At 42.7% G+C, this 17,104-nt stretch overlaps 1 protein-coding gene across 5 annotated transcripts in view; it reads right to left on the bottom strand.

The window, feature by feature from the left end:
• The window catches only part of TTC7B (tetratricopeptide repeat domain 7B), a 245,935-nt gene that overhangs the window by 84,312 nt on the left and 144,519 nt on the right, over positions 1 to 17,104 (bottom strand). The gene's annotated exons all lie outside the window — the stretch shown is intronic.

The raw sequence follows: 17,104 nt of genomic DNA, 5'->3' as shown, positions 1-17,104 counted from the left end.
AATTTTAACTTGAGAAGGCTGTTTGGCAACTGGCCAGTCAGAATGGTAAGAGAAGTCAAAAGAGATGTGCCAGTAGCACATGGTGACCAGGACAAGGCAGATGGGAATGTGAAACCAGAGAACTCGGCTGGTAACAGAGAGTCTGAGATCAGCCCAGTGCTGCCCAGGGAGAGGGATGTCATCGAATCCATCGACCCAGGCCCTCGGCAGGGAGGAGGGATTCCTTTCAGGTTCCCATGTGGCTGGAAGGAAACTGATCGCAATTCATTTTCACCACCATTTCTGAGGGCCCACCGTACGCTGCTCTTGGAGCCACTGCTCTCCTGGCTGGGTTTCCAAAGCACTCCAATCTCAGAAGGTGTTATATCCCTGCAAACAGCAGCCTCTGGTCCCAGGCTGAGTCACTGTCACTGAAAATCAATACTGTCACTGGTACGACCGCCGCCAGGTGAGCCTATGATGCTGGGATGACAGCTGTGCATGTCCTGGAGCTGGGAGGCCTCAAACCACCCCAAGGCCCCTCTGGCAACAGCTGGAAGGGAGGAGAGAGGATGGAACAGTTCATGTGACCATTCCCACTAGATACCAAATACTGCATGGGGCCTTCCAAAATGCACATCCTCAATAATGTCACGTGAATAATCGAATTCCTCAACGGTTACGCAGGAAATAAACAATTCTTAGATCATCTGGCTTACCCAATTGCTGCATTGATGTGCTATTCACTGGGGTTCATTAGAAAACATATAGATGTTTCCAATTAACCCAAAGCTGGAAAAGGCCTTGAGGTCTAATAATACTTGCTACTCAGAGTGTGTCCAGGGCAGGCAGCCTCAGAATTCCCTGGGAGCTTGCAAGAAATAGAAGAATCTCCAGGTTCTCCACTCACCTTAGACTCACTGAGTCAGAATCTGCATCTAACCAGATCACAAGGGGATTCATGCGCAAATTTAACGTCAAGAAGCACTGCTCTCATTCATAACTCTCCATCCTAACCTGCCATGGTCTGATTTTAAAAAGAAAAAAGACTTCCCAGGGAAGAGTTCTCACAGTCCCTGCACTTAGGAATTCTGTGCTCATTTCATTCCAATAAGAACTGGGGGAGCAGGTCTTGGAAGACATTTTTCAGGATGTATTTTGTTCTTAATTTCAGTGAGAATTCTGAACAAGCATTTACATTAAGCTCCCAAAGGAAGGCCACCCCTGCCCATGTCTTGAACAGAATGCTTCCTTCCTTCTGAAGGGATCCCCTGGATCATATTCTGAAGGTGCTATAGCCCTGCCCAGGTCCTCCACATGCCTTCAGTGAAGGAGCTGGGGAGTCCACAATGTACCCACTGAGGGGGTACTATTCATACTGTCATCCCCATAAAGGGCACCTGCTTGAGTCTGCAGAACACTGAGTAACCATCCCCCTCCCATTGTGGGTTCCCCAGGGGCCGAAAACTCAAATGTCTTCCAAAACAGGCAAGTGTGATGACCAGAAGGTCAGCAAATTCAAACTTTTTTGAAATGTACACTGGCCTAACACAACCCTGCTAGCAGACGCCAGCTTACGGGCTGCCAGCTGGAAACCGTGTCTATATGCTTTTCGTACATCAAACCTGAGTACCTGGTTTCTGTTACAAAACCCCAACCACGTGCCAGCCCCGGTCAGTCCAGTCTGCCAACAGAACCAGTAATGGGGGGTTTAAAGAGCATGGATGACTCCTCTCCTAAGCGCATCTTCTCTAGGAATGAAGCCCTGGCAAGTCACTGGCCTGGGGAGCTTTTTGGCAAACTTCTGTCTGGGAGTTATTTAACCACCAAGGAAGTTCTAGAAACTTAACCACTTTTATTTATCTTGTTTTGTTTTGCTCGAGACAGGGTCTTGCTCTGTTGCCCAGGCTGAAGTGCAGTGGCTCAAGGGTCAAGACCCTCGACCTTCCAGGGCTTAAGAGATCCTCCCACCTCAGCCTCCTGAGTAGCAGGGACTGCAGGCACGCGTCACCATGCCTGGCTAATTTTAAAAAGATTTTTAGTAGAGATGGGGGTCTCATTATGTTGCCCAGCCTGTTCTTGAACTCCCGGGCTCAAGAGATCCTCCTGCCTCGGCCTCCCAAAGTGCTGGGATTACAGGTGTGAGCCACTGCACCCGGCCCATGTGACCACATTTAATGTCTCCAGCTGCTGGAGAAGGGGTCGCAGCACACGAGCACATCCGGGACACTCACACGGTGTTTCTGCCACTCCAGTCTCCCCCATCAGTGTGAGCGCAGGGCTGCATCATCCCAACCTAGGCTCCCAGATCCTGGAAAAATCCAGGACACATCTATTTAGCAAAACAAAGTTTCTCAGGGCCAAAGTATGAGGAGGAGATACCTCGTCCTCCAGAACTTAGCAGCCCTTATCTTAGCTGGGAGGCTGTGGTGAGTGGCAGCGCTGGGGCCGGGGCCGGGGCCGCCCCGGGTGGTTTGGCTGCTCCTCTTGGTGTCCTAATCCTCCCTCTTCTTTATGACAGGCAGGAGCTCCTGTTAGAGCTCATATCAGTTACATTTTGCTTCTCATTTCAGTCAAAGTGTCAACAATCTGGAATACTCCCCCATCCTTCTAGTGGTATTTTTAGCACGAACAAACAACTGACATAGTTAGCTGGAATAAATCACCTCAAGAAACCCCAGTTTGGCTCATTTTTTGCTCCCACATCAGCTATTAATCTCCACTCAGATTGGCATCTAGGAGCCGGCACCTAAGCTGGAGATGACCTGGTCAGGTGCAACTGAAAACACCTTTTGAACCTTATTGCCCGTGTTCCAAAGACCTCTCCAGTCCCTGTGAGTGACATTTTAATGAAGGAAGCCACTTCATATAGGGCCATCCCTGAAGCCAGAGCGTCTATATAGTCAGGGCTATTCCTGAGGGCTACCTGAGCACATGGTGTTAGGGCTGGGGGCCTGCAAAGCAAGTGAGGGGCCCAAAACCCGCCCCCACATTTGGAAAATGAATTGAACAAGTGCCTTTGGAACACGAAGTGTCAAATAGCCATCTGCTAAGTACATACGTGAACAGGACATGTTTGAAAGCAAGTCTTCTTGTCAGACTACCCTGGCTCCTAAAAGAAATACACTGTTCTCTCTGAACCGTAAAGCTTTTTGGTAATTTCTGACATTTGGGAAGCAAGTCCCGGGCCTCTTCTGCTCTGCCACCCTGCCTCTCCTAGAGGACCTTCTCTCTGGAGGATCTCTCGGTCTTTGTTTCTGGCCGAGCCCCCAAGGCCCTGATTTCTCCACATGCCCCAATTTGAGGAGGGGAGCACAGGGAAGAAATGAGACATTGGGAACCAGTTCAGCAGACAACGGCAGATGCCAGAAGAATGGGAATCCCACCACCTAGACCTAGAAGGGGAAGGGCCTGGGCCACAGTGTGATACAGACTTGATCCATGAAGCTCTGTGATATAGAAATGGCGCCTTCTGCACAGTCAGGAGGGAACTAGAAAGGAAGGGGCCTGGCAGGGCACTGGGAAGCCCAAGCGGCTCTCCAGGACCAGAGGTGGATGATGTGCCTCTCTGGGCTCCAGGGCCACATGGGACCATGCATCCTTGCATCAATCAGCCGCTCCGGTGAATCCTGGCCTGTTTTACATTTCCTGCCTTCTCTGCCTTCGTTTCCTGTGTGTTTCCATGAGGGGCTGTTTGGTTTCGCATGGCTTGATTCCACTGTGCTAAGGGACACTGAAGGCAGCACTTTTGTCCATGCCTGGCCTATAGCTCGGAAACAGACAGCCCTCCTCCCTGAAGGTGAGCGATTCTTCGGAGGCACAGCACACCCCAGTGTGATTCTGCCTCCACATCTCAGTGTGTGCTGCGTGAAGACTGGGATGGTGCCGTCTCCGGCCTTGGCCCTCCTGAGCCTGGCACCATGCCTGGCTGAAAGCAGGTGCTCTCTACCCATGAACTGGGGAAACTGTTCAAAGGACAGTGAATCTGATCATCTGAAGGTGGCTTATCAATTCTCACCAGTTGTTTTCAGCTCAGGATCCCCACAAGAATACTTATAGGATAAATTTGGAGATTCTCTTATTTCTCTTCCCTGTTCTCAGGTTCCTTTTTTTTTTTTCTTTTTTTAAATAGTAAACTTTCCTTACTTTAAAGTGCAAAAGACCATTACAAATGAACTAGAATTCAACTGTGTTTGGAATATCTGATTTTTTTTCACAGCTGGCTGGGTAAACAGCAGGCACCTTATACCGCCCATTTGCAGAAAGTATGGCCATCATTTTATCAGATAGTGAAACTCGGCAGAGTAGAAATCAAAATGGATAATAGATGAAACACAGGCAGACACAAGCTTAGCTATGAACGAAGAGCTACCAGGCTACTCTGCACGGACAAAAGTTTCAAGCATGCATTGCACAGACAAGTATTAATGTTGTAGCAGGCAGCCCAGGGCCAGGTGCTGGGGAGCCAGAGGTTTCCAGGAAACACCTGCAAGAACTCTGAAGAAGACACTCCCATACTCTGAATTGTTGAATGAGATATGGGGAGAACTTGGAGATCTTGGAAAGAAAAGCACGAAAATAAATAAACCTTCGGATGCTATGACCGGCAGGGAGTGGCTTTGGTGTGGGCCTCACCATGGTGCCCCTCCTGGCCCAGCCTGGCCTCTCCCAGCTGCTCGGCTTTCTGAGCCCTGGGCGGCCAGCCAGTGCTCTCTTGTGTGGCTGACAGGGAGGCTGGGATGCCCTGAAGGCTTGTTCTCCAGCATCTTCAGAAAAAAAACTAGAAAAGGGAACTTCCCTGGAAAGGAAGCAGAATATCCCATGAGGATTTAAACTGGGGGACTCCAGTTATATGCAAGCCTAGTACTGGTTGTGAAAATGGGGGGAGGGGTTTGGGCCAGCACCACTCCTAATCTCAGGACATGGCTGTCTCCAGCCCTGGAGAAAGGAGGATCCTCTCATAAACAAATGTGGCTTCAAATACATTTTCCTGCCATTTCCCCTCTTCCAGTTATTCTACTTTTGCCTCATAAACCAAATCTTCAGTTTCCAAACAATTTTTCATTGCATTTGGGGGATTTTGTCCCTCTTGACAAGCATCTATGTTTAGTGAAGGCAACAGCACAGAGCCAAAGCCTCACAGAAAGAGGACATCCATGCATGTGGGGTGCTGGGGGGCTGCTTCCGTGGCTCAGCAAGTCCATCCCAGAAGAACATTAGCTCCATGATGCAGAGCCAGAGAATCTCAAGAGCAGAAGGGTCCCTTGTCATCCACGAATGCTGGAAACCCTCCTGCAGCCACGCATGTCAACAGAGGGAGCTCAGAAAGTTTCGTTTCTTTAAAATGTAGTAAAATATACATAACATAAAATTTGCTAATGAGCCATTTTAAGCGTACAGTTTAGTGGCATTGTGTACATTCACACTGTCGTGCAGCCATCACTAGCCTCCATTTCCAGTACTCTGTTCGTGTTGCAAAACTGAAACCACACCCACTGAACAATAGCTTCCCATTCCCCCTCCTAGCCTTGGCAACCACGGTTCTATTTTCTGTCTCTAGGAGTTTGACTACTCCAGGTACCTCATATAAGTAGAGTCACACATTATTTATCCTTTTGTGACTGGCATATTGCACTTAGCATAATGTCCTCAATTTTCATCTATGTTGGTACATCCATCAGAATGTCCTTCCTTCTTGGTTTTTTTTTTTTTTTTTTGAGATGGAGTCTTGCTCTGTTGCCCATGCTGGAGTGCAGTGGCATGATCTCGCCTCACTGTAAGCTCTGCCTCCTGGGTTCACGCCATTCTCCTGCCTCAGCCTCCCGAGTAGCTGGGATTACAGGCGCCCGCCACCACGCCCCGCTAATTTTTTGTATTTTTAGTAGAGACGGGGTTTCACTGTGTTAGCTAGGATGGTTTCGATCTCCTGACCTCGTGATCTGCCTGCCTCAGCCTCCCAAAGTGTTGGGATTACAGCTGTGAGCCACCGCGCCCAGCCATGTCCTTCCTCCTTAAGGCTGAATAAAATATTCCATTGTATGTGTAAACCGCATTTTGTTTATCCATTAATTCATTGATAGGCACTTGGCTTGTTCCCACCTTTTGGCTATTGAGAATTATGCTGCTGTGAACACGGGTGTATAGATCTGTTCAAGTCCCTGTTTTCAATTCTTTTGGGCAGACACCCAGAAGTGGGACTGCTGGATCACATGATAATTCTATTTTTAATGTTTTGAGGAACCACCATACTGTTTTCCATAGAGTATGCACCAATTTTTTTTTTTTTTTTGAGACAGATTCTCGCTCTGTCACCCAGGCTGGAGCGCGATGGTGTGGTCTCAGCTCACTGAAACCTCCGCCTCCCAGGTTCAAGCGATTCTTCTGCCTTAGCCACCCGAGAAGCTGAGACTACAGGCACATGCTACCACACACCCGGCTAATTTTTTATTTTTAGTAGAGACGGGGTTTCACTATGTTGGCCAAGCTGGCCTCAAACTCCTGACTTCGTGATCTGCCCACCTCAGCCTCCCAAAGTGCTGGGATTACAGGCATGAGCCACCCCGCCCAGCCTGAGTCTGCACCATTTCATATTCCCACTAGTAATGCACAAGGGTTCCTATTTCTCTACATCCTTGCCAACACTTGTGACTTTGTTTTTTTGATGAAATCCATCCTACTGGGTATGAAGTGGTATCTCATTGTGGTTTTGATTTGCATTTCCCTAATGGTTAGTGATGTAGAGACTCTTTTCACGTGCTTATTGGCTATTTGTATATCTTCTTTGGAGAAACATCTATGCAACTCCTTTCCTTTTTCCATTTCCTAAGTGGGGATGGGGTTTTGCTTTGTTTTGTTTGGGTTACGGGAAGTTGATTTTAAATTAGCTACTGCACCACTAAGTCCCACTCCACTGTGACCCCTGTTGTCTTCCAGGCTGCCACCTACTCGCCTGTGTCCAAAGACCTCCCTCCCTACTGGCACCCCTGGGGTGGCTACTGTGTGCTCACTCCTTCCAGACATCCTTCAGGTATCAGTGGGTCATTTCTCTAGTTTAATGAGATGAACAGCCTCTTTCCTTGTGGCCTAACTTCTTATCAAATGCTAATTTAGTGGGCACGTTCATTGCTTCATCACTCAGCTCAGGCAAAAAAATTGCCCACAACCCCTGGTCAATTTTAATCACTAAAATTGTTTTAAACACTAAATCAAAACATTATTCAATATGATGTTTCAACTTAAACTGAACTTCTCTGAGAGTATGTGTGTGTGTGCCCGAGTGAAAAAGAAACATTAGTCTCACTTGCCAAGTAATGATTTTTAAAAAAATTATGCGTATACTCCACTCAAGTAAAGAATGATTATAACTATGTTTCCTAGTTTTTTGATTCCAGATTAACAGGGGAGATAGCATAAAACTCCTGCTCATCTGGGTTATAAGCTCTAATGGAGCAGAAGCTGACTTGTTCACGGCAGTAATCCCCAACATCTAGCATGACCCCTGGCATGTGGTAGAAACTCAATGCTTCAAAGTCAGTTCATGGTTATGAGCACAGATGGCGAGGCCAGATTGCCTGGGTTGAAATCATGGCTCTGCCATTTTCCAGGTATATAATCTTGGACAAATTACTTAACTTCTCTGTGCCTCAGTTTCCTTAACTAGAAAATGAAAATAATAACACAACTACCCACTGTAGATAGTTCTTGCGAGGATTAGTTTAAAATGTGTAAAGTGCTATTAAGAGTGCCTGTCACAATGCAGGGTATAAACATTAGTGGTTATTAATGCTGAAAGAATGACTGATTAATTGAATGCATGTTATATATGTTCATTTCTTCCCATACAGTTAGTTTCCACTGATGTAAAAAGAAATGTGATTGTCTGATAAAATCTGTGTTCACATGTATAAGAGCTGAGGCCACGGACAGAAGTGTTCTAGAAGACCTCTGTGCCTCCAATCAGGTGACTGAGGGTATGTCTCAATATCACCTGATGTCTTATAGTTATGGGTTAGAGAAAACACTTCAAACACTTGTGCGTACAGCATCATGATCTCATATTTATATTAGTAATCTTGAGAGGTTTGCTTTGTGGTGACATCTGATGTTTTCTTAAGTGTGCTATTGATTTGATGACCTCTCTGGGAGCACTTGAATAGGAGTGAGTATATGTTCTATTCAAATAGGAAACAATAAAAATTCAAATCAATTAAAAATCTATTGAAGAATTGCATAACCACAATTGTCTCAGGGCAAGAAAGTTAAATTCTGGCAGTGGCTTTCCTTAGCAGCCATTGTAAGGCTTGCTGAATGAGAATACAACCTATGAATACTCTGAAGTTCTTAAAAGCCACCATAGAAGTATGATACTATCAGATACATATTCCAAAGACAAAAAATAACAAACTGTCAGTTCTTAACCTGATGCTTTTTTCTAAAAATGAATTTCAGTGGCAGAAACACAGTCCGAGGGCCTGATCAAAGCTCTCGACCAACAGTGCCTCATTGCCGTTGGGAGAGACAATTATGTACTCCAAACATCACCTGGTACCTTCTACCTTTTTGGGCCAATGAGGAAAATCACTAAGTAAAATGTATTAATGAAGGGAAATTTCTACAAAGCTGTACTGCGAAAGACGAAAAATCAGGGCTCTTATGGCAAATATAATAGATAGTGAATCCATCGAATCCATCAGAATTCATGAACACCTTTCAATATAAAAATGTGTACTTTGTTAATTTTTTTTGGGGGGGAGTGGGGACGGAGTCTTGCTCTGTGACCCAGGTTGGAGTGTAGTGGCACGGTCTCAGGTCATTGCAACCTCCGCCTCCCGGGTTCAAGTGATTCTCCTAGGCCGGGCGCGGTGGCTCACGCTTGTAATCCCAGCACTTTGGGAGGCCCAGGCGGGCAGATCACGAGGTCAGGAGATCGAGACCACGGTGAAACCCCGTCTCTACTAAAAATATAAAAAAATTAGCCAGGTGTGGTGGCGGGCGCCTGTAGTCCCAGCTACTCGGAGAAGCTGAGGCAGGAGAATGGTGTGAACCCGGGAGGTGGAGCTTGCAGTGAGCCGAGATTGCGCCACTGCACTCCAGCCTGGGTGACAGAGCGAGACTCCGTCTCAAAAAAAAAAAAAAAAAAAAAAGTGATTCTCCTGCTTCGGCTACTCCCGAGTAGCTGGGATTACAGGCATGCACCACCATACCCGGATAATTCTTGTATTTTTAGTAGACAAGGGGTTTTGCCATGTTGTTCAAGCTGGTCTTAAACTCTTGACCTCAGGTGATCCACCCGCCTCGGCCTCCCAAAGTGCTGGGACTACAGGCATGAGCCACCGCGCCCGGCCCATTGTTAATTTTTCCCAAACTTACAATGTGTCTGAGATAATTATTACATAATCAGTTAATATTAACTTTTCATCCTTTTGTGTAGATATTTAATAGTTCAGGGGTTTAAAAATAATTTTTCAACAAAAAGAAGGCAGATTAAGAGGAGCAACAAAAAGACAAGACACATGAAAATGGCAGATGTGAATCTAGCCATAGCATTAATTATATTAAATGTGAATGGACCAAACACTTGAGACAGAAGGCAGAGGTTATCAGACTAAGTAAAAAAGAAAGACCTATCTGCTATTTATTATAGAAGAAGAGAGGGAGGCCGGGTGGGGTGGCTCAGGCCTGTAATCCCAGTATTGTGGGAGGCTGTGGTGGGTGAATCACCTGAGGTCAGGAGTTCAAGACCAGCCCGGCCAACGTGGCAAAACCCCATCTATACTAAAAATACAAAAATCAGCCAGGTGTGGTGGCATGTGCCTGTAGTCCCAGCTACTCGGGCAGTCGAGGCACGAGAATCGCTTGAACCCGAGAGGCAGAGGTTGCAGTGAACTGGGATCATGCCACTGCACTCCAACCTGGGAGACAGAACAAGACTGTCTCAAAAAAACAAAACAAAACAAAAAAGAAGAGAAGTAATATATGAAGAAAGAATGGCTGGGAACTTCTTGGAAACGATAAATAATACAAATAATACCAATACAGTTTTAAACAGCCCAATGAATACTGAACAGGATTCACCCTTAAATGTGTCATAGCGAAAGTGTACAATAGCAGTAACAACAGCAATTACAAGCAGCCAGAGAGAAAAGACAGATGATGTTAAAATGAACTACAAGTAAACAAATAGTTGACTTCTTAACAACTACAAAAGGAGCAAGATCACTTGTGCTCCTTTTGTCATTGTGAGAAGTCAACTATTTGTGAGAAAATGTTTGAGCCTAGAATTGTACATCCAATTTGAAAAACTTCTTTGGAGAGTAATGCCAAGTACACTTTTAGATACAGTCTAAGAAAGTCTGCCAGCAATAGACCCTCACTAAAATTTCTTGGGTAATCACTAAAGAAGAAGAACTAAAAGAGAATGTTTCTTTTCCATATTAGCAGAGAAAAAATATATCATAAAAATATAATCGATCTGAAAGAAAGCAGAAAAGGAGAGGATACGATATGGAACAAAAGGCAAGTCAAATAGAAAGCATAAATAGCGTGGTAGACACAAATATAAATATGTCAGTATTTACAATAAATAGAAATGAACTAAATATTCCAGATACCATAAGCCTGGGTTCTAAAAAATTATCAGTGTATATAGGCCGGGCGTGGTGGCTTACGCCTGTAATCCCAGCACTTTGGGAGGCCAAGGTGGGAGGATCACGAGATCAGGAGATCGTGACCATCCTGGCTGACACAGTGAAACCCCATCTCTGCTAAAAATACAAAAAATTAGCCAGGCATGGTGGCGGACGCCTGTAGTCCCAGCTACTCGGGAGGCTGAGGCAGGAGAATGGTATGAACTCAGGAGGCAGAGCTTGCAGTGAGGCGAGATCGTGCCACTGCACTCCGGCCTGGGCGACAGAGTGAGACTCTGTTTCAAAAAAAAAAAAAAAAAGAAATTTTCTATATATAATAAGCAGAAGAGTACATCCAAAACATATTTTAAAAATTCAAAAAGAGGCCGAGTGCAGTGGCTCACGCCTGTAATCCCAGCACTTTGGGAGGCCGAGGCAGGCAGATCACTTGAGGTCAGGAGTTCGAGACCAGCCTGGCCAACATGGTGAAACCCGGTCTCTACTAAAAAATACAAAAATTAGCTGGGTGTGGTGGCACGTGCCTGTAATCCCAACTACTTAAGAGGCTGAGGCAGGAGAATCACTTGAACTCGGGAGGCAGGGGTTGCAGTGAGCTGAGATTGCGCCTCTGCACTACAGCCTGGGCAACAGAGCGAGACTCCGTCTCAAAAAAAAAAAAAGTTCAAAAAGAATGGAAAATGATAGTCCAAGTCTATATATGTGTATATGTATCATGTGTGTACACTCACACACATGCACACACATATTTGTACAGATGTATAGCTACACATATATATGTATGTGGCTATATTTATATCATACGAAATAGACTTTGAAGCAAAATGCCTTGTATCTTACAACATAATCATAAAAGGTTGAATGTACCACAATACACAGCAACTCTAAATTTATATGCAACTAGTAGCACAGCTTTAAAATATAGAAAGGAAAAACTGCTATAACGATGTGGTTAAAAAAAGCCAATCCGCCATCCCAGTGGTAGATTTCAACATACCTCCTCTCAACAAATGATAGATTAAGTAGACAAAAAACATCTATAAAAACACAAAAGCTCTGAGTAGCATAATTAATAGCTTAAATTAATAAAATACATAAAAATTTCCTCAACAAATGCAGAAAACATTCTTTTCAGGCACACATGGAATATTTACAAGAAGTAACCACTGGGCCACAAAATAAGTTCGACCAATTTCAAATGTATATAGTCTTTAAATATAATTTAATGAAGTTAAAAGCTCATAACAAAAGATAAGTTGAAAAAACTCATATTTGACAATTGTAAAACACAGTTCAAAGACAACTAATGGGTCAAAAAGAAAAGAATAACAGAAACTTCAAAATATTTAGAATTATACAATAATAAAAATTTCAAATATTGAAACTTGTAGTTTACAGCTACAGCAGCATTTAGAGGAAAATTTTTAGTCTTAAATGCTTATGTCAGAAAATAAGGCAAAAAATGAATGAACACCCAACTAAGAAATTAAAAAAAAAAAAAAACGTAAAATACAACAAAACAGAACTTAAAGAAAACAGAAGATAGAAAATAATGAAAATGAGAACAGAAATTCATGAAAGAAAAAGTAAACCTACAAGTGAGTTGACAAAAAAGTTACTGGTTCTTTGAAAGGGTCAGCGTAACAGACAAGTATCTGGCAAGACTATTCAAGAAAAGAAATAAGGTGCATTAAACAATATTAGAATCGAAAAAACCCAACAAATGCTATATGAAAAATAAACATGAATTATCTTATGCCAATAAAATTTAAAATTTAGATGAAATGGACAAATCTTCACATAAAGTATATATTACAGCTTATACATTATACATAGCTTAATAAAAAAAGAAATAGAAGACCTGAATAGACTATAACCATTTTTAAAAAGCATCAGAAATCTTCCCACAGAGAAAAACCCAGCCCCACATGGTTTTACAGATGCATTCTACCAAAACTTAATATTCTCAGAACAAATAATTCCAAAACACGCAAAGAGAAAAAGTACTACTCCAACTCACTTTATGAGGCTGGCCTAACCTTGATGCCAAAACCTGGCAAGAACAGAAGGAGAAAGGAAAAGAATGGGCCTATTTTGCAAATGAACACAAATGCGAAGTTCTCTAAAAAATAAGCAAAGTGAATCCATAAAAAAGCTAATTTATCATAATCAAGCTGGGCTTATTCCAAGTATACAAGGTGAGTTTAACATTTAAAAATATAAATATATAACATTCATAGATGAAAGGAATAAAGTCATATAATCATCTCAATAGATACAGAAAAGGCATTTGATAAAATCTGCTATCAATTCATCATTAAAAAAAACAACTCAACAAACCAGGAAGAGGGAAACTTCTTTAATCTCTTAAATAGTATCTACAAACAAACCTGTAACAAGCACAATTCTTTTTTTCTGAGGCAGGGCCTCGCTCTGTTGCCCAGGCTGGAGTGTAGTGCTGCAGCCTTGACTTCCTGGGTTCAACTGATCCTCCCACTTCAGCCTTCTGAGTGGCTGGGACCACAGGTACACGCCATCACATCTGGCTACCCTTTTTTTTTTTTTTTATCTTAGAGTTTGGGGTCTCACAATGTTGCCCAGGCTGGTCTTGAACTCCTGAGCTCAAGCGATCCTCCTGCCTTAGCCTCTCAAAGTGCTGGCATTACAGGCGTGGACCACTGCACCCAGCTAAATGTAATTCTTAATGGTAAAACATTGAAAGAATTTTCTCATTTAACTACTAGGTCCTAACTAGTACAGTAAGGCAAGTTAAAAAAATGGAAAGATTAGAGAAAAAGAAACAATTTAAATCACCTCAGAAAAAAAGTCATTATCTATGTAGAAATTCCAAACTGAGTTATATATGTCATTAGACTTATTAAGAATTTAGCTGGGTCAAGAAGAATGTGCAAAAACCAGTTACCTTTCTATACCTTCACAACAAGTACATAGTAAATTTGATTACAAAAATATTCTGTATACATATAGTGTATATAAAAGCATGAAAAATTTTTTCAGGTAACTAGAAATAAGTCTAGTAAAAAATAGGCAAAATATTTATTAAAAAATTATAAAAACATCCAAAAATACTTGTAAAGGCCTAAATAATTAGGGAGCTATAATGGCTATGGATTAGAAAACCTACTGTCATAAATATACAATTCTCCCCAAACTGAGCTATTAAATTAAACTAATTCCAAAATCTCCAGAAGTTTTCTGTGGAACTTGACGAGCTGATTTGAAAATTTATATGAAAGTTCAAAGGCCCAAGACAAGCCATGGCAACCTAAACAGCAGGATACAGAGAGGGACCCACCTTACATATAATGAAGCTACGACAATGACGAGACAGTGGCAATCACGTGGGACTGGCACGATGGCCAATGGAACGAAATAGGAAGCTTAGAAACACCTGCGGACATTTGGTTGATGACAAATGTGGCACTGTGGAGCAACAGGGCAAAGAATCTTTGCAGCGTTTGATGCTGGGACAATTGAATATCCTATGGGGAAAATCACATTGGCTCCCTCATACCACACACACATAAAACAGTCCACTCTAGGTGGGCCCTTAGGTTTCAGTGTGAAAGACAGCACAAGAGAGCTTTTAGAAGATGATTTAGCAGACTACCTTCACGATCTTGGAGAAGGGAAAGGTTTCTTAAACTAGACATAGAAAGTACTGTCCATAAAGGAAATGACTTCTACTTTCTATTACTTTAAAATTAAGAACTTCTGTTTATCAAAAGACATCATGAAGAGAAAGCAAAACAAAATCAGAGCTTGGGAGAAGATTTCTGCAACACATATAACCAAGAAAAATACTTGTAACCATAATATATAAAGAAATATTATTAAGAAAAAGACCATCCAATAAAAAAGAGGAATTTCACATACACTTCACAAAAGAGAAAAGCTGAATGACCAATAGACAAATAAAAAGATGTCCAAACTCATTAGTAATGAGGGACACACAACTTAAACTCACAAGGTGACATCATTAACCAGCAACCATTCTGCCAAAAATATGAAGTGAGGCAGCACTAAGTATTGGTGTGTGGAACCACAGGGCTCTTGGGCGCTGCTGATGGGGGAGTGTAAACTAACACAATCCCTTTGAAAAACAGTTTGGAATTATTTGGTAAAGTTGAAGATACGCACATCCTACAACCTCACTATTTCACTCAGAGAGAAATCCTTGAACGTGTGCACCAGGAGCCCTGTAAAGAAGATTTACAAGTACTGTTCATAATAGCCAAAACCTGAAAACAACCCACGTATCTATTCACAGTAGACTAAGTAAGGGAATCTTAGTGCATTTACACAATAAATACTATTCATTCATGCAAACCGAGTCACTGCTGTGTGCAACAAGGAGGAGCCTCAGGAATGGGATGTTAAGCAATGAACACAAGCAGCATAAGGACATATTCAGTCTGATTCCATTTTCTACCAAAAGTTTAAAACAGGCAAAACACAATTTTTATTATTTAGGAGTACACGCCGGGTACAGTGGCTCAGGCCTGTAATCCCAGCACTTTGGGAGGCCGAGGCGCACGGATCGCTTGAGCTCAGGAGTTTGAGCCCAGACTGGCCAACACGGTGAAACCCCATCACTACGAAAAATACAAAAACTAGCTGGGTATGGTGGCACACAAGTGTGCTCCCAGCTGCTCGGGAGGCTGAGGTGGAAGGATCCATTGAGCTGGGAGGTTGAGAATGCAGTGAGCTGTGATTGTACCACTGCACTCCAGCCTGGGTGACAGAGTGAGGCCCTGTCACAAAAAAAAAAAAAAAAGAGAGAGAGAAAGAAAAAGCACAATATACATGGTATAGAAACATGAGAGAATGATTAACATAGAATTTAGAATGGTCATTAACCTGTCAGGTGAGAGGCAAAAGGACAGGATACAGAGAAAAGTCATTGGCAATATTACACGGAAAATCCATATACCTAGGAAATACACATACATGTTTAAGATATGTGTAAGTATATATGTATAAATAAATCTACACAGAAAATTCGCAGGTAATATTAATGTTCTTTTTTCTAAACTACGAATAGGTAAACACATATGTTCATTGTATGATTTTAGATATATTTAATAAATATTCATTTGATTTTATTCAATATTTAAGAACAATTCTAAGGGATTCTAAAATACCATATTTGAACATACTTTAGTAGTATTGGTAGTAATAGTCATAGTAATATGAGTTTCTACCGATTATTATGTGATTACCAGGTACAATGCCTCAAATGCACTAGCTAAATCAATTCTGACCACAACCGTCTGAGATGGATATTTTATTATTCACATTTTGTAGATGAGGAAATGAGACTCAGAGAGATTTAGTGACTTGCTCAAGGTCACACAACTTAAAAGTGAAGGATCTGGAGTCCTAAACTCAACTTGTCCCATTGTAAGACTGTGCTCTCAACCACTACAAAAAAAGCCTTCCTTGTTCCTTTCCTTCCATACTGCACTAACCCTATAACACTTCCAAAAATGCCTGCTTCTCCAGAGTAGTGAGCTTATTTTGGGGGTTCCCTGAAGAAAGGATTCCTGATTCTCACAAATCCCCACAGTTAGAAACATCTTCTCAATTGTTGATTCTACTGTTGTCTCAGCCCTGCTTCGAGTGGCAAAGTGGCTGAGATGGTACCTTTCAGCTTAGAACTTTTTGGACCCTGTTAAGCTTATTCAAAGTACTTAAACAGCAAGTTTTATCATTTCATGGTGACAGGAAGGTAACGCTGGAGGGACCAGCTGCTCCTCCAAGGGCCTTCAGCTGTCTCCTCTGCTAACTGCCCAACAGGTGGACAGAGCTGACCCTCACGGAGGGAAGGTTTCACTTCCATCAAGTCCTGACTACCCATCAGCTATGTCCTCCACTCCCAGGCTTCAGGGAGTCTACAGTTCTGCTGCAGACAAGCTTGTCACAAACAAACAGATAATACTACACGGCAGTTGCAACAAGTGCCCACTTAATCTTGTTTAGGTTGGTGATGAAATGTTTTAGCCAGGTTGGGAAGAAACCATGGGATCCACTGATTACATCTGGCCCCAACTTTTAATAAAGTATTCTTGGGAAGAAGTTTCCCATCGCAAAGAAATACAAATATTTAAAAAGCAAACAAGTCACGGACTGCTCTCAGACCTGCTGCCATATGCTTTGCTTTTTTGAGCTTACGGCTTAACATTAAAATAACAGCCTTGCATTCCTCAAATATCTCTACTGCTGTTCCTTACTTCCACTACTTGAAAAGGCTGTCAGCTGCTGTCACTTGGAGGCATTACCATATTAGCCACCACTGTTTACTGCTTACCATGTGGTATGGCTATTAGCTTAATAAGCCTCCTCTTGGATGACACCCTAGGCTATGGAAGAAGGAACCATCCCCTGAGGTCCAATGCCTAATGAAAGAGCATATGTGTGTGTGTGTGTGTGTGTGTGTGTGTGTGTGTGTGTGTGTGTGT

The sequence above is a fragment of the Hylobates moloch genome, unplaced genomic scaffold (genome assembly GCF_009828535.3).
Source record: "Hylobates moloch isolate HMO894 unplaced genomic scaffold, HMol_V3 SCAFFOLD_16, whole genome shotgun sequence".
NCBI classification, from domain to species: Eukaryota; Metazoa; Chordata; class Mammalia; order Primates; family Hylobatidae; genus Hylobates; species Hylobates moloch.
This window is presented reverse-complemented; position numbering and strand designations above follow the sequence as displayed.